The sequence below is a fragment of the Sipha flava genome, unplaced genomic scaffold (genome assembly GCF_003268045.1).
Source record: "Sipha flava isolate LNK unplaced genomic scaffold, YSA_version1 307_pilon_pilon, whole genome shotgun sequence".
In the NCBI taxonomy this organism is placed as follows: domain Eukaryota; kingdom Metazoa; phylum Arthropoda; class Insecta; order Hemiptera; family Aphididae; genus Sipha; species Sipha flava.
Window position 1 is genome coordinate 462,880 of NW_020272984.1, and position 25,080 is coordinate 487,959.

The 25,080-nt window shown below is 31.0% G+C and overlaps 1 protein-coding gene across 3 annotated transcripts in view; it reads left to right on the forward strand.

Moving 5' to 3' along the window:
* The first annotated feature begins 8,047 nt into the window (after window positions 1-8,047).
* The window catches only part of LOC112686428 (cell wall protein DAN4), a 63,520-nt gene continuing 46,487 nt past the window's right edge, over window positions 8,048-25,080 (forward strand). Inside the window, exon 1 of one of the 3 annotated variants that reach the window (XM_025558688.1) lies at window positions 8,048-8,283. The gene's annotated coding sequence lies outside the window, so the exon portion shown is untranslated. Of the gene's footprint in view, window positions 8,284-22,255; window positions 22,654-23,477; window positions 23,583-25,080 lie in introns of those variants that run through there. The other 2 variants (XM_025558689.1, XM_025558690.1) reach the window with 2 other exon arrangements.

Consider the following 25,080-nt stretch of genomic DNA (forward strand, 5'->3'; position numbering starts at 1 on the left):
TTAAGAATAGAAAAGGAGTTTTATCAGAGCCGGGAACGTTATTATTATATAAGCAATCCTTACCATCAAAGATCTCACTAAGGGATAAGTTAATATCAATAATGTTCATAAAATAGGTACAGGTGTATAATATGTTTACATATTACATTTTATATATATAATAATTTATCATTTAAAGTATAATTTATATAACTATTTTTATTTTGTTTTTCAGCTTAAAAATTATTTGTTTGGAATTTCGATCATTTAGGTATAACAATTAAAATACTACTAATTTCTTTGGTCATACATGTTTTTTTATGGATGTTTCTTTTTTTTTTATTTTTCTAATCTTTATTATCGTCTCTTTATGGAGTTTCAATCTCATTAAGAATGTATTCAGGAACATACTAAGGATTGTAGATGTAAGCAAAAAATAATTTTACAATTTACATTTTTTTTAAATATACTGATTCACTCACTCTAATGTTCTAATGCATAATCGTAGTAAAGTGGAACCCGACTAAGATTGATCATATTTGAAACGAAAAACTTTAAGAATGAATCAACTTTCATAATTTCAACAATATATATAGTCATAAAACTTGGGCGAATCGAATGCTAAAATTTACTCAAAGTATTTCGGCTAATAAAGGTGGTGATAATAAATTTTTAATTTAATTTTAGATATCACGATTTTGCCTGTGTAATATTTTAAAAAATATCTAGAAATACAGAATTAAAAAAAAAATCGCTAATGACAATAATACATGGTTGAGCATATTGTATTATCCGTATAATATATTTTAAACAACATGGAAATTACATGGCATTCTAAAATAAATATTCCACTGCAATTTTCAGAGGATAACACATTTTGATGCAGTGAATTATTTTTAATATTTTTATTGGCTGAAGGTTACTTATATGGATGTTTTTGAACATAATGATATAATTCTATTTCGTCGGAAAACATATTCTGTGTAAGTGGATTTTAATGGCGCTTAGTCGTCGATGTCATATATTATTATGTATCCGGGTTTGATCGCCCACATACTCACAAACGTCTTAAAGGGTCCGGCCCTGAGAGTTTAGAGTTGACGCAGTTTATAGTGACGCATTATCATCAACATGCAAATAATATTGCAATATGATTTCTCGTATCCTATTGTCTCCTGTAAAATAACTCTTGGGAACTACAACTACTACAACTACTACTACTACTACTATTACAACTACTCTGTGTGCAAAGGATTTAAATTAAAACCATGTAATTCGAATAAATATAAAACGTGACGTTTCCAATGTATGCACACTGTCGACATTCATCTTCGGAGACAGCATCCAGTGATTGTTCCGAGCGGTAACAAACGCGTGTAGGCACTTACTTATCACAGATGGATGATGACGATTTCTCGGTCGTGTCGTAGGTTTTAATTTATAATTTATACTTAGCAACGTACACGTTCGTTAGATAATATTATAGATTTGTTCTGTACACCTAGCACGAAGCAACCACGATGATAACTTTAGTGATAACAATGATAATGATGTTATAAAATCGATTTAGTTCCACGCTGGTGTTATATGCATACATATTGTGGACTTTGGTCGATAACAGTTTCAGAGATGCATATTCCGGTCCGACGTGTTTATTTAACCATTTAATCGCAGTATTTTAAAAACAACAATATCTATCTCGCAATTAAATTGAAAAAGTCAATCGGTCTTGGTCTGCGGAATTTCTTCGTATATGTTAATACACGTGTACTGCGGGAGGAACGCCGAATTTGGTATCTAGAACGTTACATTTTTAGAATTTCAAAATCATACCGGGTAGGGCAATTTTATAAACTCCTTTGAACACGGTTTTGGTTAGTAGTATGTCGGAAACGTGACGGAACACGAATCTTCCAGATTCGAGATCAACACATCGTGTCGTGTCCACAGAAATATTATGTTATTTCTGTTTAGAAAACGATGTAACTACAATCGGTTAAGTGAAAAATAATAATCCGTTTGATGCCCGAGGACAAGCTCGCGTTTATGCATCATACGACCAGACACTTGACTGCAGATCCCAGATAATAGACGATGTTTGAATATCATCGTCCGTCGCGTAAGACCGGCATAACGATTTGACTCGATCGCGTGATAACATTTGATCCTATGCTAATAACGCGTCCACGCGCAACAACCACATCGACGTTGTAAGTATGGGATGAACGGTTGTTAAGGTATCGCGGATTATACAGAGTCGGGATCGATTTATAATTCACTATGGTTCATATGTTTTTGTGTACGCAACCGTCGATTATTTTCGACACTCGTTTTATCGTCTGATTCACCTGTGGTTTTTTCAAAAAAAAATTATTTTCATATACGATTTGATAACGATTTGAACTATTATGCGTAGTTATAGGTTGTAAATATAAATGTCAATAAATTAATATGAAAAAAAAAAAATTCCTTAAATCAATTTGATGGAATTAGCTACACAGCATTTATAAAATATATTTTTTATTGCAATAATTTTATAAGCCAATCCATGCGTTCATTCGAACTTTTATAAATATGTTTGTTAAAATAATTTAAGTTATCGCATTATAACTAATGATTTGAAATTCGATTTTCGTGTTATTTTCGAAAAAAATTTGAGTTTCAAAATCAGAAATTTTAAAACTTTTCTGTCATTCACACAAATCTAAAACTTAAAAAATTGTTACGATAAAAATAGCAAACATTTTTCAAATATGTTTTATACAATTACATAATAGTTTTTGTTAATGTTATGTTAATGTTTATGTTAATCATATAAATTGAAAAAAAAAATGTTATGCTTAATGTTAATAAAATCACTGTAGGTATATTATAATAATTTTACAATTGTGTTTTTGTAAACAATACTTAGTATTTGGTTATGATATCTATACTACGATTAATATTACTTAAAAAGTAATTAAATAGATATTTTGCTATACTATTTATTACCTTATTAATAGTTCAAACATGATTTTAATAATTTTAAACATTGTATTAATTTTCAATATAATATTATATTTTTCATTTCTTTTTGATGTCTATATTTTTTTTTTTTATTTACTTCCTCACAGAAAATGATCTTTCTTTCAATACTTTTAATTTTTTATTAATATAATTATTTTAAATCAATACTGTCAATACCATTTTAAACTTGGCATTTTTTTAAAACGATAGTTTTTTATAATAATTGAAATTTAGTGTTTTTAAAAAAAAAACTTAACATTTTAAAATTTTGTTTTTCAACTTTCCAATTTTTACCTGTAGGTAATACATAATTCAGAAAGTGAATTACTGTATTTCTATTAAATTACATTAATATTTAAATATACTTACATATTAGTTTTTTTTTTTTTAATATTATATGCATGTTTTGGACAGTTTAACAAATAATTTGCTTAATTGTTTCATTTGATCGTAAAATTATGCATTTAAATTTAATGATTGGGTTAAAATACCGTTGCGTATTGTATTACATAGGAAGTTAATTAGTATGTTCACTGGTATATATGCAAACATTCCAATGACCAGAGAAAGTTTTGAATATAAAGTTCAAATAATTTAGACAATATGTGAATCCTCTTCTTTCTACGAGTTATCGGAAATCGCACTTGCATAATGGCTTTTGACATATATATGTATATATTACATAAGCTTGTCGTAAGTTGTTTGGTACATTTATATATTATGTTGGATGTTACACGAATGTTAAAATTTCCGTTTAAAACCAGTTTTAGAAGATGATACGTATTTATATTGATGACATTATCCGACTCATATTATGTATACACAATAAGAAATCGTATTTAAAAGTGAACAACACGTTGAACAACATTACATTAAACCTTTATTTATCAACTGGATAACTGAAATGTTTGAAAAAAATGAACGAATTTTTATTTACATTATATATTATATTATATAATATGAAGATTATTATTTAAATATAGATACATGCACTTTATTTCTTTTAATATCATTAAAGTTCAGATTTCTGTGCAATAAATTAAGCATTTATATTGGTGTATGGCTCAAAGTATAGTCGCCTTAAAAAAATGATCCCAATAATATTTATTTTTTTTCGTATATATTATTAAATCAGAATGTGAACATTATTACCAATGCAACCTAAACACATTCAATTAAATATTTTCATCTTATAAAAATATAGCAATTGAAAGTATGGTTGGTCAATTTCGAGAAAAAACCAATTATTATGATATTCAAGTAATTCAAATAAATTAAATATGTTTTAACTTTGATATTAAATAGTTATTTGTGGATATTTATTTGATAAAATTTATATATTTCAATTTGTTGTTAATATTTACAACTCTTTCCTACCACCACTGTCTAAATCATAAAAATATTCATATTCTGACATTCGTCGGAGCAGTATACTCTCAACAAAATTAATGGGAACATCACTGCGTGTAATAACCTAGTTAAAAAAAAAAATCTCAAGATTTTTGTTTATATACGCATTTTAATATATTATGTATTTTATGCAAAAATAAATGTACTCGTAAATGCAAGATTATGTTACACCTACATTTGGTCAAGGATATTGTTTTTTCATTTTAATCCGTTTTTGTTTGGAGCGCACATTAAAGATGAGTAAAAAAAAAAAAACATGCGCACACACACGCGAAAAGGGTTTCTCATATGATTAAGACATGTTTGACTGTTTGATGTCTTGTCGCCGACAGGCGTGTGATATTCTTTTACACACGTCCTTCGGAACATACTTTTGCTTACCACGCACGCAAATCCCAATCGGTTTCCGTTTTATCAACCTACTTAAATAATATAATATATTATAATCTTTTATTCGCAGAATCTCGTGCGATTAAATGTGTTCAGAGCTGCAAACAACAGTATAAGTGAAGGGAGCGACTTTGAAGTGATTCGGGGAGTGGAAGGGTGGCAGAAAATATTTACAGGGTTGTAGAAAAAAATGTTTTAAACAATTTATTGGATAAAAAACGGATTTCGTATTAAATCGTAAAAAATATTACAATACGAGTAACTGTTGAATAATGGACAACATAATCCACTTAATAGATTCTTAACAGTACGAAATACATCAAATTTTGAATTATTTTTTAATAATTTGTCAATTATTTGTCATTATTTAAATCACTAGTCTGTCAAAATAGCTATATTTATATGTACTTGTTATATTATTGCTTATAAGCAATATATTTTATATACCACATCTATATGATTGTATCACACTTCCAAACCATTTTTGTTTTACGAAATTCTGTTAATCATGTTATAAATCTGTACTTGACCTTACCAGGCGTTTACCCAAATAAATAAACGTATAATCTACACCATTGCACTCTAATATTATCAATGTTTTTTTTTTATTATTATTATTATTATTATTAAACAATGAATTATACAACCATACAATTAAGCACAACAAGTAATAATGAATAAAAGATTTTTTTTTAAGTGTGGAAATTGGAGAGCTCCCAATGAAGCTACTTTGAATAAAACCTAAATTGAATAGTAGAGAAGAATTATTTTAGTAAAGTAGGTCTCTACACCACTTACGTTTGAGTCTTCTATTATAATTGTCAGGGATGTGAAGTAAAGCAAGATGACTTATTTTTTTTTTTTTTATTAAAAGAACAAAAAGACCGCGGCAGCTATGGCCATTGGTCAGACAGTGACTTAAATAAATTACATAGTTACATATTTACATGATTTTATACAATATAAAGTTATATTTCTTTGAATAAGGTAGATTTTTTTAGGAAAATAAATAGTTTTTGAGTTGCGATTGGTTCCGGGCTGAAGATTTCATATAAGTGGGTGGCTCCAAGGGTTATCATACGTTCTTGCTGGTTATTTCTGCATTCTGTGAAGATGTGCTTGATGGTGAGTTGGACACCGCAGGTAGTACAGTTGGGGGGATCCTCTCTTGTCATAAGGTGGCGGTGGGTTAGTAATGTATGGCCTATTCTTAGGCGGTTTAAAATTGTTTCTTGTCGTCTGGAACAACCGGGAGGAGGAGGCCATGGGAGTATTGATTTTTTAATTTCATTGAGTTTGGTTGATTGATTTGACCAATATCGTTGCCACTTTATGGCATAAAGATTTTTTTTTTTAAAAAAAAGGTGACTTATGTTGGGGTTAGTATGAGAGCTACATTTTTGCTGGAGTTGTTTACGGTGTGCTGTTTCAGTGATTTGTTTTACATATTTTATTTTTAGGTCTGAATGGAAGGTTTTGATGCTAACACATCAGGAAGATTTTGTCATAGTGTGTAAGCAGATGGATTGGAAAGATTGGATTTTTTGCATGTTACTTGGAGTGACATTACCCCAAGTTTGTATACCATAATATCATAAAAAATATAGGCGTTTCGTAGATAAAAATTTTGAGTTTCAGATTTAATTTGGATCTTAGGAGAGGTCGAAGTTAATGTAATCTGGTGTTCAATTCTTTCCTTTTGTCGGATACTTGGTCTTTCCAAGTTAGTCGTTTATCAAAAACATGACCTAAGTATTTGACTTGGTTGGTTTGAGGTAATAATTGGTTGTAAAGTTTGATTAGTGGACTATTTTTAGAATGAAGAGAGAAGTAATGTAGCTCGATTTGTTTATATCAATTTTAATTTTCCATAATGTGATTCAGTTTTCTAGTAAGTTGAGGTGATGTCGTTATTTGAAAGTTGTAACTATGAGATTAGTATCTGAAGCTACGATACTATTGTCGTCGGCGAAAGTATTGAGAATAGTGAAGGAAGATGTAAGTATACCGGCATTTGGGGCACACCGGCGTTTATCATAAATTAGTTGGAAAGAGAGTTATTTATATTTACTTGGAAAGACCGATTATTGAGATAAGATTTGAGTATTAAATAGTATGGAATAGTAGGGGTTGGAAAGTTTATTTTTGATTTGTGGAGAAGTCCACCATGCTACTTTGAGCGACGTTCAGTAAAATACTTGAACAGTATTTTTTTGTTTAAGGGATTTTATCAAATTTTATCACTTTGTATACCAATTTCGGTACATGGTTCAATTGCCGTACGAGCAAATGTGGAGAAATAGCGAATATGACTGATTTGCCTGATTGAAAAATTACGCCTGTTGGGCTACGAAATATTTTTCTGTGTTTAAATTGTATCTATACTATTTGGTTACACATGACACTTTTTGGCAGACTCCAGTGTAGCAGTTACGCATGGGCGCAACTAGAGTCCAAATATTGCGGGTGTTGAAATTGCTGAAAATAAAATTAATCTGTAATTGTAACTGTAATTATTATAGATTATATAGACCTGGAAAAAAACAGGAGTGCTACATTTGAATTCAGGGATGCTAAAAACTCTATTGCGCCCTCCTAGTTGCGCCTATGCAGTTACGGTACGCAAAAACTTATTGGCATATACGAAATGCACCGAAAACTGTTCGGAGAACTTGGTTGTCTAAAAATAATCGTTTTCGTGCGTGTGTGTGATTCTGTGATCGTCATCGGAGTTCATTCCGGCAGTCAAGTGTCGAAACCGTACAATGGATTTTCGCCCGATCAATTTGGTCGAGTCTCTCGTCGAGTTCCGAGGACGGTCCGGGGGAAAAAAAAAGAATTAAAAAACGAAGACCGGTCACCGTAACGCACTTCTGGTCGCGAAACGGTTCGTGTCGGCCGACGGACGGGTAGAGCACGCACACATTGCTTGGGAGAGAAAGCGCGGGGTGGCGGATTCGCGCAACGTACGCGCGGCAGCGACACGATATTGCCCTAATCGAACGCCGCGCGGTGATATTTACGTTTTTACGCGCGTATTCTCCGTTTCTTTCTGTTTTTTTTCCGCGGACCACCTCGCCACGACCGCCTTGACCCGGTTTCCCGTGCGCCGTCGACGTCTTACCGTCGTTTGGTTTTCTTCCCCCGGAGGCGCGCGGCGGTGGGCGGTGGGCGGCGGGGGAGGTCGGTGGGTGGGCGCCCGGGAGAAAGGAAGACGACACCGGGGACCGACAAGCGTGCGCGGCCGGGTAACATCATCGCCGCCGCGATAGTCGTCCGACGACAGCACCAGAAGACGAACGTTGTGCCGCAGTCCATTCACGTCCGCGATCGCGATTTACTAACACCGGGTGTGCTCGAACGTTCGCAGCCCATCGCCGTCGTCGACATATTCGAGCCGCGTTCTGTGCATCAACCGATCGGCGTCCTCCCCGCCCGCGCGCGCACCAGGTCCAACGGACACAAAGAGCTTTCCGCCGCATCTGATTTAACGAACCGGTAAGTCGCACCAGTCGCGGTCGAACGTAGGACAAACGCGCGTTTCCATGTGTACCGAACGTACTTTTTTTTTAAGTTTAATCGCTTCCCTCGTCATCGCTGCGCATCGAAACGACACTGCGGCCGCCGTTTTGTACGATCGGTGTTCGCGACTGAACGTCAGCGCACGACGGATCTAAAGTTTTAGGATTTATAAAAGAAAAATTAAAAAAAGCCGGAGCGTAATTTTTTTATTTTTTCATCTCGGAAGAAACATTGCAATTAGTCAATTCTTGTACGACATCTCTATTATATGCGATACCGACGATTAAGGAGCAGTGTTTGTGCGGAGAATCAACGGCGCAGGGTCTAGCAAGGATTTTCATTAGTAAAACCTATGTAAAATGCTCAACACGAACGCCATCCGGTTCAGGTTTATAGTTAATAAAAACGTAATGTTGATCGTGAACACGCAAACGTTGCAATTAAATAATCTAATTAGGATAGTGACGAATCGTATTCAAATAAATTATTACGCGCATCGATAGAAACATTTCGATTCGAAATATCATAGATACATATCATAGATGTATTATCATAGATAGGCAATCTGTTCATACGCACGAACAATTTTTTGGCTATAATTTTAGAATCGCTTGGATTATGGTTATAACACGTTGTGGTAAAACTCTGCAAGTCGTATTTTACGAGGTTTAAATAAAACAAATAATATGCCCCAGATGATTTGATGATATAAATAAATCACTTCTTCGATTTCGTTTTGAAACGAACACTCGGAATTACGATGAACTAATTATTATTGCATTTGGCCACGAACTATACAGTGAATCACTGCACGATTATGACTACGCAATAAGGACATCGCGTAGAACCCTATAGTTTAGATGCACATCATGACTGAAGTGATTCACGATAAACGTACTTTCAATTTTTTTTTTATCGTTCCAATCCGTATACGATAAAACAAAATCTATTAAATATCGTACAGATAACATATAGATTGTGCGTAGTGCGTTGTTCGAAAATCACTGGAGGCCTCACTGCTTTTATACGACTGCAGTCGCTTTCAACTTCACGTTGTGTTCTAGTCCATTATAATTTCGTAATCTTTTAGTATTGCTACCGGTGTTCCTAAATCATAATTTCATTTACTTTTCATTAAACCATGTTGGTTTTCCAAAGAGAATATCTTTTAATTACGATAAAGATAAACACACAAGACGGATTAAAGCTGTAATGTTCTCTTAAAAAGTGAATAATTAAAATGCACTCTGTGAACAGTTATAGTACGAAAAAAAATCTAAGGTTCTACCTATTATATTTAATTAAGACTGCATTATCGGTAAACTTATTTTGAATAATCCATCGTACGAAATAAAAAATAATAAAATTATCTACATTCTGACCATTAAACCGAACAATAATTCTACACATGTATGTGAATTTGTAAAATGTAAAATCATAAAATCTTGTTTGAAGTGATAATAATGAAAATTTAAACGTGTTGTAACAATAATTGAGTTTCACGTTTTAACAGTAGGTACCCTGGACGTTGAATAATAATAAATATCAGTTATATATTTCGCTCTACTTGGATATTTTCCAAACACATTAAGTGTCCGAAACAGTATTGATAAATAACAACGACGGAGCATAATAATACATAGTAAAAACCGTTTTAAGTGTTGGCATAGTTGCGTTCCTTAAGTACTCAATGTTAACACAATGCTATATTAACGGTAGTCCATTGAAAACATGTGACTATACTTTTTTCACGCTCACCCTAATGAAATATGTATAACAATTTATTTCGTCTTGATCCGGAGGCGTATAATCGTCTCGTCGAAATAATAATTGCTTACAAAATTTATATAATTTCACATGTGTACATATTATTATACTTCTTCTTTGATCCTATCGCTACAACAATGACAAAAGTATTCAAAATAGTGGTTTTGTTATTATCGATTTCAAAAGAAACACTCATAACAATATTGATCGTATAAAATAATGTAATATTAATTTATACTTATTTATTTTTTATAATCGTTTATTACTGTTTCAAATATTTTAAAACTTCGTTTTATTTCTTGGTTTACACGGACATCTTTGTATTTCCGTAATAGATAAAGGTACTAATTACTTTAACCGGAATCGAGTACTCGTTTACATATTTTTATAACTCGATTGTTTGATCGCCTTATTTAAGAATATTGCATCAATGTGTAATATGTATTCAAATAAATAAGCCAAATTAATATAATCTGGTGTTTTATCGGAACGATAATACAATAGAATTATGAAAATTATAGTTTAATAATACGGGATGTTGAGTTGTTAATTGGAGCATTAAAATATTACTTAATCCAAAACTGTTTAGGATTATATGTTTCATATTAAGACGATCACGTTTTCATTCATAATACTAAGTGTGTACCAATAATTATTTATTTTATTTTGATTATTTTATTTTTATTTCAACTGGGTTGGTACGTTCAAGAATAGTTCATATTAGGTCCATTTCTACCTTTTTTTAGTAAAATAAATTATTTTTAAGCAGCATCGGTCTAAAAATTATTAAGAAAAGATTTAAAAAATTAGTTATATAGATTATAAAAGAATTAACGTATTTAGAAATAAGCAAATTAAAAATTCTTATACATTTTTTATTTTAAGTTAGTTTTAGAATAATATATTTGATTTTTATCGTACATAGAATAGCATGAAAGCATTGTCATAAGTTCATTTTAAAATACCTAAGTATATAAGTATCTTATATGACTATTAATCGATATTATTGATGCGTGTCGTTCAGACTACAATTTATAATGACAACGCATACATTAATAATAGAAAATGATAAATTTCAAAATACTGTTTAGGATTTCACTAGTGACCAAACTGTACACGTTAGCTATAGTTCACAAATTAACAAATTGTGTAAGTCTCAAGTTAAATAGGAAAACTCAATAATAGTAACACACTTTGTTTTTCAAAAAATAGAATCTATTATTTTGGTTCTTACGATCGTTTAAAGCCTAAGATAGGGTGACCAGACGTTCCATTTAAAACAGGATTGTCCCTTTTTTGATCATCACGTCCCGTTGTTTCGACAAACTTCGAATGGGATGCTTTTTATCTCGTTTTTAGAAGATTGTCCCGTTTTAATCCCGTTATTGTCATATTATTTATTATATAAGTTATCAATGCTTGTAAATAAAATATCTATATATGAAAAAATATAAAATAGTTTTACTCGTATATTTAAAATGTGAAACCAAAGTTAAAAATAATAGATAAAAGTTTTCGTGGAACGAGCGTCAAGTCCCGATGCCAACGAACTATAAAATTATCGATTTAATAATTTAATAATAATTAAAAGAAAATATTTTATTATTTAGGTTATTTTACTAAAAAAGGGTAAAGTAAAAAGAAAATAATTGTTTATGATATGACAGAGATTTGGACTTTAACTCTCGAGATTTGTGTGCATATGTGAATGTATATGGATGAGGTTTTTTATTTGGAGGGGGAGGGAGTAACAGTTGTCTATTTTTTATTTTTTTATATGGTTAGGTTAGTCTAAGAGTACCATCGGCACGTGGTCCTAAATTATATTACAAGGGAACCGGTTGTAATTGTTCGACACTAGTAAAATGGCTTTAAGCGTTTCTAGGAGGCGTATACGAAAAGACCTAATGGGCATTACATTTATCATTATTTTACGCATATTTTCGGTTTCCTGAGGTAGTACGAATTCTCCGTGACGTACTAATACGTGCTGATAAAAACCATTAATTTAGCCACTGGCTGCTATGGTGACCTGTGCTGGAGTTTAATTGACTAACGATATAATGTACGTTTATAAAAATATCGAACAGTATTCTGATCACGGTAACGAACCTGTTTGATTAATTTATTCATCGTTTTCATTTAAGTTTTATAAAACTCTATAAAAACTTTAAATTTTGTTTTTCTCCTGATAATTATGAACGATACGTTTTATAATAAATATTAATTTTTGTTCGTTAGAATATTATTTTTATTATTAAACTTTGTTTTGCTTTTGATTAAAAGAACGACATTTGGATTCATAAAATAATTATTTTTCTTTCGTGAACGTTGAAAAATAGGAATTTATTGAGACGAGAAAATTGGCTAAGCCTAGTGAGTCACTGCGTGATTGTTGAATACTGTTTTGATTGAAAGGAAAGTAAAGACAGTTGTGTCATGATTTGAGAATCAAAGGAAGTTGACCGTAGCAAGTTATTTGTAACAAAAAATATTGTATTTACCCAAGTTGATCTTGATGTGAAAAAATATATGAAATCATGATCAGTTACATAATTTTAGGATGCATATTATTATAATAGTTTGTAATAAAAAAGACTAGATATATAGTTGGTAATTATATTATATTATGCGTGCATATTACTTTTAAATAATATCTACATGAAATTAATTAGACAAGTTATTATAATACAGTTGATATTGGATTTTAAGATTTTATCATGTTCAAATATACTATACACATATACATTTTAAAATCCGTAGATGTTATATTTATTAACATAGCTTATCAAAGTTCATAGAAAATAGTTTATTTCGTCTCGTGATTTTCAATTGACTTTTAATTTTAAATCTGATGTGGCCGTAAACCAATCATTAAAATATTTTAAGCATTCAAGACATTTAAATTGTTCATGTTATGTTCAATTATTTTGTCATTATTATAAACAGTATGGTAGGTAATTCTTTTTAAGAGGCAAATACGCTCTTTAAAGTGTAAAAATTTATACTTAAATGTATTATTCACACGAAAGTAACTACACAGACCTACGAACTGTACAATATTTCAATATTTTTTTCTTGTTCTATTATTTTTGTTTCATTTTGTTCACTTAAAACATAAACATAATACTATAATTAAATCACAGTATTATATAAATAATAATTATTACCTATACAAAAAATGTGTGTGATTTATTTTACTCGTTTTCTCTTAGATACATAATTATAACATCAATTATAATAGATTTATTTTAAACTAAATTCGTTCTCATCGCGACATCAATATAATGTTTGTAGATCTTATAATGCGGGTAGTACAAAATTAGATATGGCCTTAAAAAAAAAAAAAAAAACAAGAATAAATACTAATGTATTTTTTTTTCTGTATAGACTACACTCTAGGTCCATGGTCTTTTATAATAATTATTGTGTAAAAGATAAAAGTTTTTAAATTTGATACCAGACTATGTAACGTGGTCGTGACAATATATTATAAAAAAACCATGCTCGTTCGACTTATCCATCTCAGAAGGATTTCGATTTTTAGCCTAACACTTCTAACCTATAATTAATGCAAGGTTTCGCGTTAAAATTTACTCTTTTTTCTTTTATTTTTATCATTATTCAAACATATTGTTTGTTGTTTTATTTAATTTAATTTGTGGGGTCGAATGATCGCGGCCTCCAACTGTCACGGATGGAATGCTGAAGATTCTCTCACTCCGCTCTAATGACGTTTCACAACGTCTTTTTTATCGCGATGGTATGTTTGCTTTTGTTTAGGAGAAGAAAAACTGTGACACCGAATCCCCGAGAACTGCGCCTATGTATTTCATAACACGGCGAAATCTACGGCTTACATTTTGATATTTAAATTATAAGAAAAAAAAAACAAGATTATTACATGACTAATGTTATACAGTTGGCAAGAAACAAAGTAAAATTGTTTGATAAAAGTTTCTCACGTTGTTTTTTTCTCACCTATATAAAAACTTTACATTATTACAATGTATATATACGTATTATATTACTGAAGAAGAACCGGATTGTGTGATTGACGTACCTATTTAATCAGTTACGATAAATTCGGTATTATTTATGTGGATTGCCGCAGTTTGACACCGAGAAGTTATTAAATGTTCTTCTTCGCGTTCAAATACAGTGTGGTCTGCAAAAATGACTTACAAAATAATACTTACAAATAAGAAGATTAAACGGCTTAGCGTCCTTGTAATTTCCTGTGTGGACCGTCGTACTAGTTCGGATTAACATTTTTTCTCGGTCGGACTTGGTGATATGGTATTTGGATGATTTCGCATTGCAACATTTTTAACTTAAAAAAACATGCATTTTTTTTATACACAGATGATCAATTTTTTGCTCTGCAACGTCAATCGAATAATATGCATAAGACGTTTTTTATCCTTGGTTATTAGTTTAATTAGTTTTTTATTCTGTAAACATTAGAAGAAAAAAAAAAGTGACCCGCCGCAATACAATTAATGGAGTAACCTTCATTTTTAATAATAAAAAGGAAATTACTGACGTGTTTTTTTCTTTTTTCGTAATCAAATGCGTATAAAGGTCATTTTGGGGCTAATATAATATGTAAACATAGTTGAAGTTCATAATTTTTTTTCTTCAAATTTTCAATCCAACAAAACGCGATACTATTACGTATGAACTTAACAACTATTGTAAATCATACACCATAATGTCATTTTAACGTACGCTGCATATATTGTATCAAATCTATAAGTCCTTCTAAATATTAGTTATATATATATATATATATATACACATTCTATGACCGTAGGTGTACTTTTAAAACGAATAAACACGTATAACATTAGGTTTTCTGTTTTGTAATAATTAAAAACCGTGTAGTAATTATATGTTTGATATAATTAATTTTTAGTTTTTTTCTCGTACATAGTTTTAATTTTTTCTTTTTTACTAATTAAATAAAATTACTTTGCGCAATAAGTAATTATACGATTGGAGTAAATGAGTTGATCCGAATCCGGATTATTTACTTATTTGACAACATAATGGATTTGGCAAATTATAAACGCGTATACATATTTTATTATGTACTCCGGACACAATCATAACTATAACAGCCTATTTTAATTTAAATTTCAATAAAACCGTAATCGTATAATATTTTATAATAACACACACTCGCACGCGGCCGCCAAGACCGTCAGGTCACGCTTCATCGTAATTTTTCAAATCGTTAAAACGACGGCGCCCTGAACAACGCCGCTACTCTATGCCACTTCTACAAACCACGCGTTTAGGTCACCGCGTCTCTCTATAAATTGAATATTATTACTTTGCATTATAATAATAATAATAATAATAATGCGTATGATGGATTAAGTAACGTACGTGCCAATCGTGATTAAAATTCGTCGTTCATGACCCATATGATCCATTAAATAATAAAAAAAAACATTCAAGTTGCCCAAGTGTGCTAACAAAAAGAACATTGCACGTATTGTGTGTGTCGCGAAAGATTAGAAACACATAGTTTTCCATCGTTTTCATATACCATCGAACCACATATATCAATAAATATATATAATAATAATAAACATATATACACGGGTATATATGGAGTATAGAAGACCATAAACTCTGTATGTACAGACTAATAATCGTATCTCGAACATAGATATTTAGACATAGTTACATTTCCACGTGAATATTTAGAACTAGGGATTTTTGGACAGCAAACAAATAAAAAATGTTGATTATCTTATAATATCGTGTCGAATAAAAATATTGTTATCATTAAAATTATTAATTCAATTAACAGTGGCGTAAGTAAGAGAGGGGTGAGATTCAAATCCCCTTCTTATTGCAAAAATCTCAATTAGCAATAAAAATAATTATTATTTAACAATATCAACTCTCCCTATAAATAATCTTTACCTACGTCCTTGAAATACACATAAAAATAAAAATAATTATTAAAGAATAGAAACATTTTGGGAAATTTCATGTAAAAACTATAACTTACAATTCTTATAGTTTTAAATATTGTAGGATATAATATATACATTCGTACAGACAATATAATACAATTTTTATTATTTTGACGCAGTATTTTGCAAATATATGTTTGGATTTTGTAATACTACGTAAAAAGTTTCGTAAAAAATAGATTTACAGATTTTTGAAGATATTTTTGTGTATGTCGGAACTCTCGCAGATTGTTATTGCAATAATAATCAAACTCCAATATCCTTTGATGTGTTAAATTGGAAGTATTGGTAAAATTTTTACGTGATTCGTACGGTTTTTGGTATTTTGATTATGAAACCAAACTAGAAGGTGTTTCTGATCCAAGTTATAATAAAGGATGTGCGTAGCACATTCGATTACGTTTCGTATTTTAATTAGAGCTGTGCGAACGGATGTACCGAGTTGAAATGTAAATATGAATATAGTTATTCACAAAGTTCCTCCAAATGCGTTTAAATAATAATATATAACAATGTAAAAAGTAACAGAAAAAAAATGTTGTATACATTGCTTTAGACATAATGTTAGCTATTACAGTGAAGAATAAAATATTACGTGTTTTTTTTTACCATACATTCATTTGAAAAATAGAATCACCCATTCGGAGACTGATTGATCGAGCAATTATTTATAAATAATGGTAAACAGATATTTGCAAAAGTAATATCTTCGATTTAATGGAGTTACGCATAATAATAATAATTTTTTTTTTTATTCATAGACTTTTGTTGTTTGGCATCGCAACTCGACACTTAAGAGAACAAGTATAATATAAAATATTAATTTATTAGAATAAAATTTTACAAACAAAACATATGTATTTAGGTGTAGTTTTGTATTAGTATTCGTACGATTTTAATATACCACAATGTTATATAAATCGTATAAAAAACACGAAAAATCTACTAGTTTGATATTTATGCATGTGATGATAAACAATAAATTATACGTATTTATTAATATTACGTGTACATTATTTTGGTTGTTTCATATTTCGAGAAAGTGACTTAAGCGAATCTCATGTTTAAAAAGCAACTAGTTTTCAATTTTACTCGAAGATGAACTCCTCTTTTTGTAAACAATCCAGTCAACTATTATCTTATGTTATTTCCGATTTTAAGTTAAGTAATCACTATACACGATACAAAATATTTTTTTCGGGTAGTAAAACCAAACGTGATTCATTTGATTATATCAAAAATCCTTCAGAGATTATTTTCCATCAATACGACGAAGGACAAGACAGATGTTGCCAGATGTTGCCAATACTAGTCTCATATTTTTCAATATATTTATACTAAAAAAAAAAACAGGTTTCACTATAACATCAATGCATAATAATAAGTTTGAAAGAAATATTATTACAACTTATAAGTTTAAACTTGTAAAATGTATTTTTGACCAGTTATTACGAGTACATTTCTGTAATCCGGATGTGATTGTTTCTATCAAATTAATTCAATCGATGACCTATCATTAATTGTTTACGGATCAAGAAAAAAACACGACGATAACGAAATTATTAAGGAAGCGTCGTATTATTACAGTACGGTTATTTTACAGCATTGCAAAACCAGAAACTCCAAAATACGCAAAAACAGAAACGCGTCGTACTGATTGAGGAGGGTTAGCGTGTGGACATTGAAGATTGTACATCGTAGGATATATACTAGCAGGGCCTGCGGAAGGCAATGCAATCGCACAGGGTGGCAATATTTAGGAGCAAAAATATTGTAGGAGTGAAAATAATGCCAATTGGATGGGGAATCTGTTGAAGACTATCAAGACCTAAAGTTGTAAAAACTTTAAATTTTAAATTTTTCACCGCATTAATAAATAGCCAAATATTGAAAATATCGAATAATCCAAATAGTTCGAAAAATAATTTCTTAAAATATCAATTCTCTAAAACACTATTGTTTTATCAGTGTATAACATTTGTTTCTGTATTATTAAGTGTTGAAGCCATTTATTTCAAAAATTACAAGGATGTCTAGAGCCGCACAGGTTTGTAAAGTTTTTTTTTCTTTTTTTTTAGTCGTAGTTGTAGTATTATTACTATGGTATAAAAACTAATAACACTATTACTATTTTATGAAGACCATATGAGAAAAAATTATCATAGTACAAAAGTCGACAAATATATTTTATCGGTAATGGGTAAGCACTAAAAACATAATAATACGTCTAAAATTAAGAAAATAATAAGAAAAACGTTTTTTCATTGACATTTAGTGAGTTCTATCCATTTATGGTTCTCAACTAAAACTCCCTTTTCCCTTTCCAGATTTTTAACATAAATTTTCAAAACTATTTTACCGGAAATAAACATCGTTAAACTCATTGTACTATTATTATATAAACAAATTTAATAAGTATATATAATAAATTATACCGAAATCTTAAAAAAATATAATCAAATTTTAATTTATACTTTATGGGTCTGATATTAATGCATTTTCCAAAGAGCCACAGATTGCTCGTTAGGTACCGCAGGTTTCTGATCTCTGGCCCAGGGCAACATTATTTGATGTATGGCCATGTTAGTCGTCCGTCATACTCATAAACTTATGTAATGTTATTACTTGAATTATTTCCCTATCGAAGTCATCTCACCAAGATTAAAATAATTACGAGTTTCACGAGCCCTGAATATTTATTTATCTGATTTATGTGGTCCCTATTTTTTTTTTTTTTTTTGTATTTGGGCGGCATTTTTATAAACTGGTACAGGATGGTTAAAATCTTAGCACCGGTACTGTGTACTACTTAGAGCGTTGAAGCGAGTCGATTATTGCCGCAACCGACAAGGCACCAGGACCAGATCGGAAGGATTTAATAACAAGCATCAAAACCTACTCGATTGCGAAATACCTGTTTGTCAGAAAACGTCTTCTGCACGCTAATATTCCGGGGTAGTCGTGTTGTAAGATGTGCGCGCTTTGCTTCTCTATACTTCTGTTTTCGTTGATTATCCGACGACGTTCGCCGATTTTAAACTCAATAATTCGTGCGGCTAACACGCTAACACACGTAAAGCACATAAGACGTTATATTAATAATGCACTGTGTACGCCCCTTATTTGAGTATAATTATTATGTTGCGAACGATTAGTGTAAACGAACACCACCTGTCATAACCGCGCGGTATATCTGTTTTTGATTACACCACGCAAACTCATTATATTCTTCATTAAACTAATCGTTATACCTAATACCGCAGTGCACGTGTGTAACCGCGTTCTGAATGGTTTTGATGAACCATCGTGTTCCGTAAGATTTATATTTTTCAAGCATAGATTGAAATATCGCGTAAACGCAATTCAATCGTACGCCATTCCTACTCTGTCAATATTGTCCTATGCCAAGTAAACACAACGCGCCGCGCAATTTGTTCGTGTTTTATATTGACCACTGTTTCGTTTGTTGATTAAATAACGGAAGAAAAAGAAAAAATATATCTCGATGAATATCCAATGCACGTTTTTCAGATCCGCAAACTTTTTGCGTCAATGTAATATCGATTTTTATTATAATCTCGAAATGATTTATATTGCATTGTAGGTAAAAAAGACGTGTACAGACTAGAAGTCTTATTACACGCGGCACGTGGAATACGTGTTTACCCAAAATAAGAGCGTATTACCTAATCTTAACTCTGTTTAAATATTATTTTAATAAAACTTTAAGTACGTAAATACGACGTTAATAATTTTATCTTTAAAAAAACGGATATAAATTTTAGATAAACATGTATTTCACGTAACTCGTGTAATATGAGCTTTAGTAAAGACAGTTCAAATCGACGTATACGCTTGTCATTATGAACGCGAGATTATCTTAACAGCATTGTTACGTTCGTCCATCAGTTATTACTAGAAATCCTAAGTTTCTAATCTATCATCTACATTAAGTTATGTGTATACATTACATTTATCATTTATAAACGTAAAAAATTTTATACAATGAAAATCCTTGAAAATAATTTTCAAAAAATCAAGTTTATTGTTCTGTAGAAAAAGGTTCTAAACGAGTTTCTATAAAATGCAATATTAAATAAAAAGTTTTACTTGTTTAATTAAAAACATATTTATTGCTTCATGGAAATTCTAATTTTTATGATAATTTCAAGAATCAGGATCACTAGAATATAACGTTCGATATATATGATAAAATATATTTTTATTAAGTGCACAGGATATTGTAAAATATATTCAATTAAATTTCTTTATAACCAAGGATTTTTGATCTTAAAAATAGTAATATTTTATTTATAGTGTTATTCATAATGATATATTTTTTAAAAACATTATGTTTTTCCTATAACAGTTTTATGTTTTGAAAATCCTTGAGGATCATTCACAATGAAGTCAAGTTTATTACACTGTAAACATTTTTTGCATAAATAATAAATGAAAATATCATAATGAATAGTGAAGTAAATATATATATATATATATAGGCTATTATGCGTTTTATATATAAATATTTAAAAACGACAAAAAAAAATAATCATTTAGAATAATGTTAGTGTTTATTTGCATATAAAAGAGCATATTGACGTTTAAATTTATCAAACAATTCTTAGTTTGATGTTCAAAATTTTCTCGAAGATTTATGGGTCTAAGATATTGCACTTGTTACAAATAATTTTGGCTGTGTTGCACTAATTATATTCGAAGAGAATATTTGTTATAGAGATTCAGCAAAATATTTAAAAATTAACTATAAATTGATTATTTTTTGAATATTAATTGCAATATCTATTTGTTGATAGCTTATATACATGAATCTTATGGTGTTCAAATGATTTACAAGGAAGATAAATCAAAGAAAAATATATGAAGTTTCGAATTTAAACAGGAATAGAACGTTATTGTTTTTATGTTATATTATTTTGTTATACCTTTAGCACTTTTGAAGCAAAATAATAGCTTTAAATTGAATTTCTGTAGCTGGTATATCGTATAAAACGCAACTCAATTATTATTTTTTGTATTAACGTGACGTTCGTCAAATAAAGATGAACAGTAAAGTTAACCTCTCGTGATAAACATATTTTCATTACTTTTATTTAATGTCTATATTTATTATCTATACAGATGTAGATGAGATGAGATAAATTGTATGAGATCCTTTAAATTCCGAGAGAGATTTTTTATGAATAATTCTTCTATAAATCGACAAGCATCAAAACTGAACGCCCATATATCGTATATTGTTTTGAATACAGGTTGGTAATAATAATACAATAAATATAAAACGTATGTCTGTACCAAGTATTGTATAATGTAAAATATCATATTGTTTCTCGTCCATCACGTTTCTTATTATTTATTTTAACATACAATAAGGTATAAATTTCGGTGATTATACACATGACACACGTTTCATTATAACAGTGCGAATACTATAGATCATAGTCGTTCAGCTAATAGTATAATACTATTCAAAGGTGGACATTAACTAATTACAAAATTGGTGTTGAGATTTGGTTGAAAAAAATACAAACGGTTTTTTATATTACAACTCAATTTATTTTAAAAAAACCGTTGTGAATATAGCTTCGTAACATTTTTCAGTAAGATTGAAAAAATTATCAATTGAGCTTATAGTATATCGAAACCCGTTAAAATTAAGTTTTAGTATTTGCACATTATGGAAAACACTTCGATTCGTCAGTATTCGGAAGTTATTTATTGGATTTTTTTTTTAAAAAACTCACCTCATTAGAAACTATTAAACTTAATTTAAATCTCTCATCCGGTCGATGGCTATAACATCGTACCGGTGCAAAATTTGTCAAATACACCACGTCCTTCGTACATTTACGAGCACGTGTACAGACCGCATCCACTAATGTTACGTGTCCCGTTCGTAATCGTACCGAGATTCTATCGAAAGATCATCGTGTTTTACGTTTTTATTATTATTATTATTGCGTGGTTTTGACAACGCGTAAACGGTCTACGTTTATGGCCGAAAATTACCATACAAACCGCAATCGCATTACTGTAATTATTATGCAGTCGGATGTTGTCCGTGCCGCGGAACGTCTTCTCTCCCACGAGAATGTCCTTCCCACGAATCCGCGTGTATCCATCGCGCGCGCTTCCTACGGACGGTTGTTGCAGTTGCTCGGATCTAATCGAAGCTCATCGGTCGTTTCGTCATCGTAATAACGTATTAATATTTCATACGCAGCCGTTTCGTGAATCATCTTCGTCGTCGTCATCTGCTGATAATAGATCTGAAACGTGCAAATAACGTTACACTCAGCTTTCACTCAGTGCAACACCGTTCGGGTGTGTGTGTGTGCGCGAGTGCGTAATGTCCGAAACGGGTAAAAATCAAATTTGGCCCCGCTCGCGCACATGAACAACACTTATGTCATCGTAATGAACAACACGGTTATAATGCCTAACATGACTAGCTTATTATTATGTGCACGTGTGAATTCGTGATTAATTTTTTTTCGGTAAAGTTGACGAGTGCTTATAAAAAAACGTATGTAAATTAAACATTTCGTAAAAACATCGAAAACACGTAAGCAATATTTTTATCAATATTAAAAAAAATTAAAAATACCACGTTAATATAGTATGCATTAACATTTTTGAAAGTAATTTACGTATCCGACGATCTTCTGAAATGTAATAGAGGACCTTCGAAATCATTACACTTTAGTTGCGCGTCAAAAAATATACGCTAAACGATAATCAGCGTATATTAATGTTCGTTTAATTTAACATTTTAATACGTTTAATACAAAATTATATGCTGAGATTAATTTTAATTTTGCAAACATCTTGCTTACAAATAACCGCCGATCAAATTAAAAAAATGCAAATTGCTTACAACTATATATACAACTGATGATTATGTGTATGATTAAAGACTATTTACTTCGATTTTTTTATTTTTGTAATTTTAGAACTGTAAATATTATAAAAACTTTTAAATGTTTTTAACCATTTTCTAAATGATCCTTGATCCTTGATCCTTACACTATGCGTATATTTTCTTCTAATAATTCCTATAAAATTTGATCGGTTCGTAATTCTAGTTGAAATCGATTGGATTGTCATTTATATTGGTATCGTCATAACGTTTTCTGGAACTTGATTTCTTGAACAATTTGAAATGTTTTCAATTGATATTATTGTTTCGAAGAAACCAAATGAAATTTCAAACGAAATCCAAAACGTATGAAAAAAAGATATACCGTCCCTGTTTGGATGTAGAACGAGTGCATGACGTTCGGTGTGCACATACCACGGCATCAGTTTTCAGTGGACAGATCGTTTTCCAGTAGATCAGAGCGTAAGTTTTGGATCCGTTCCGTCGATGACGACGACGTTCGTCGTCCTATGGAAGTTTCGTAACGATTCATTTCCGCGTTCGGAGGATCAACTTTTCGACGGTAGAACACGACGGTTGAATAACGCGTTTTGTGTGACCACCGTGTACACGTGGTAAGTACCACCAACACCCCGTCGACGACTTTTTCACCGCGCGCGAAATAATTTTTGGGGAACAACATCGGAAACGTGAAAAGTGACGTAACTCGAAAACATAACTCCGGCAGACGCGCGCACATGCGTAACAATACGCCTTACGATAACGGTACAACAGTGTTACATCCGCAGGTGTCCCCGCTCACGGTCACGTGGACCGCGGAACCTCTTGATGTTCGGTTGCGGCTGTGCATGATATGTTGTCGTAAAGGTGAAGGTCGACGATGTTACCTGCATGGTATTTCCACAATAGCGAACGATATGCTCACGGGTAGTAACAACTTTCCCCGATATTTTTATTTTTTTTATAACATTTTATATCCGCGACATAACTCTTCGGCTGTCGTTGCGCAACTGTACACATTATGTTGTACCCGAAGATACGTTACTCACGAGTCCGGTTGATGTTCCGTCGGAGTTCCGATGTTCCAACTCTTTTTATTTTCATTTTTATTTTTTTATACCTACGTTTGCGAGTCCATCGATCACCGCCTGGCCATCGATCGAACGATAAAGACTGTACGTCATTATCGATCTTTAGTTTGTGATCAGTCCGCACGTCAGTGTTATGATGGCGTCCGTCTACGCGCAGGATGATCCGCAAGGGTTTAACGATCGTGCCGTCGCCGATGACACATAAGGATCGTGTTTTTACTCCGGTCGTTTTTTTTTCACACGCTCCGACATGTTGTAGAAAAAAAATATCACACATTCTATTTATTTACATAAGATATAGTAGAATAATTACAATCGCTATACCATCGTGGAATACGTCATACATCCTATTGAGAAGTCCAGTAGATATAGCGATACGTGTATGTGTAATTTGCAGACACCGAGTAATTGAAATCTGTCTTGAACTTTCACGCACTTGATCCGAACGAAAAAAAAAAGTAGGATCAAACACACATTAATGCCTTATAGTGAGATTACTAATTTCTGTAAATGGCGAAATAATAATAATAGTAAATATAACACCATCAGCCTATAACATTGATAATATTTCTATAATTCTTTCTACCATTATTTTTCAAAACTTCAGCAATTATTGATTTTGCGTTTTGGTGAATGTTTCTTATCCGTAATATACTCTATAAATATTATTGGGTCTTTAAAAAATTAATTTCATTTAAAATTTGCAGCGTTAAATGACCATTTATTTTAGAGAACCAAATAATTAGTCAAACAGTTATTATCAAAACGTTAAAATATCTCGTTCCTAAAATAAATACGCAGCGTTCAACTAGAACAAATAAATAAATAATAACCGGTAAAAACTAGCCTTCGTGGACTATTTGGCGTTTACTATACACACATGTGTTTAACTATAACCGTTAAATATTCAAATAAAATAATAATCAAGCATCATTGTGTGCCACTTACACGTCAATCGACGTGATCCATATTCAGTCACGTTTATGCCCACCCACAGATAATTTGCATAACACAAGCCATA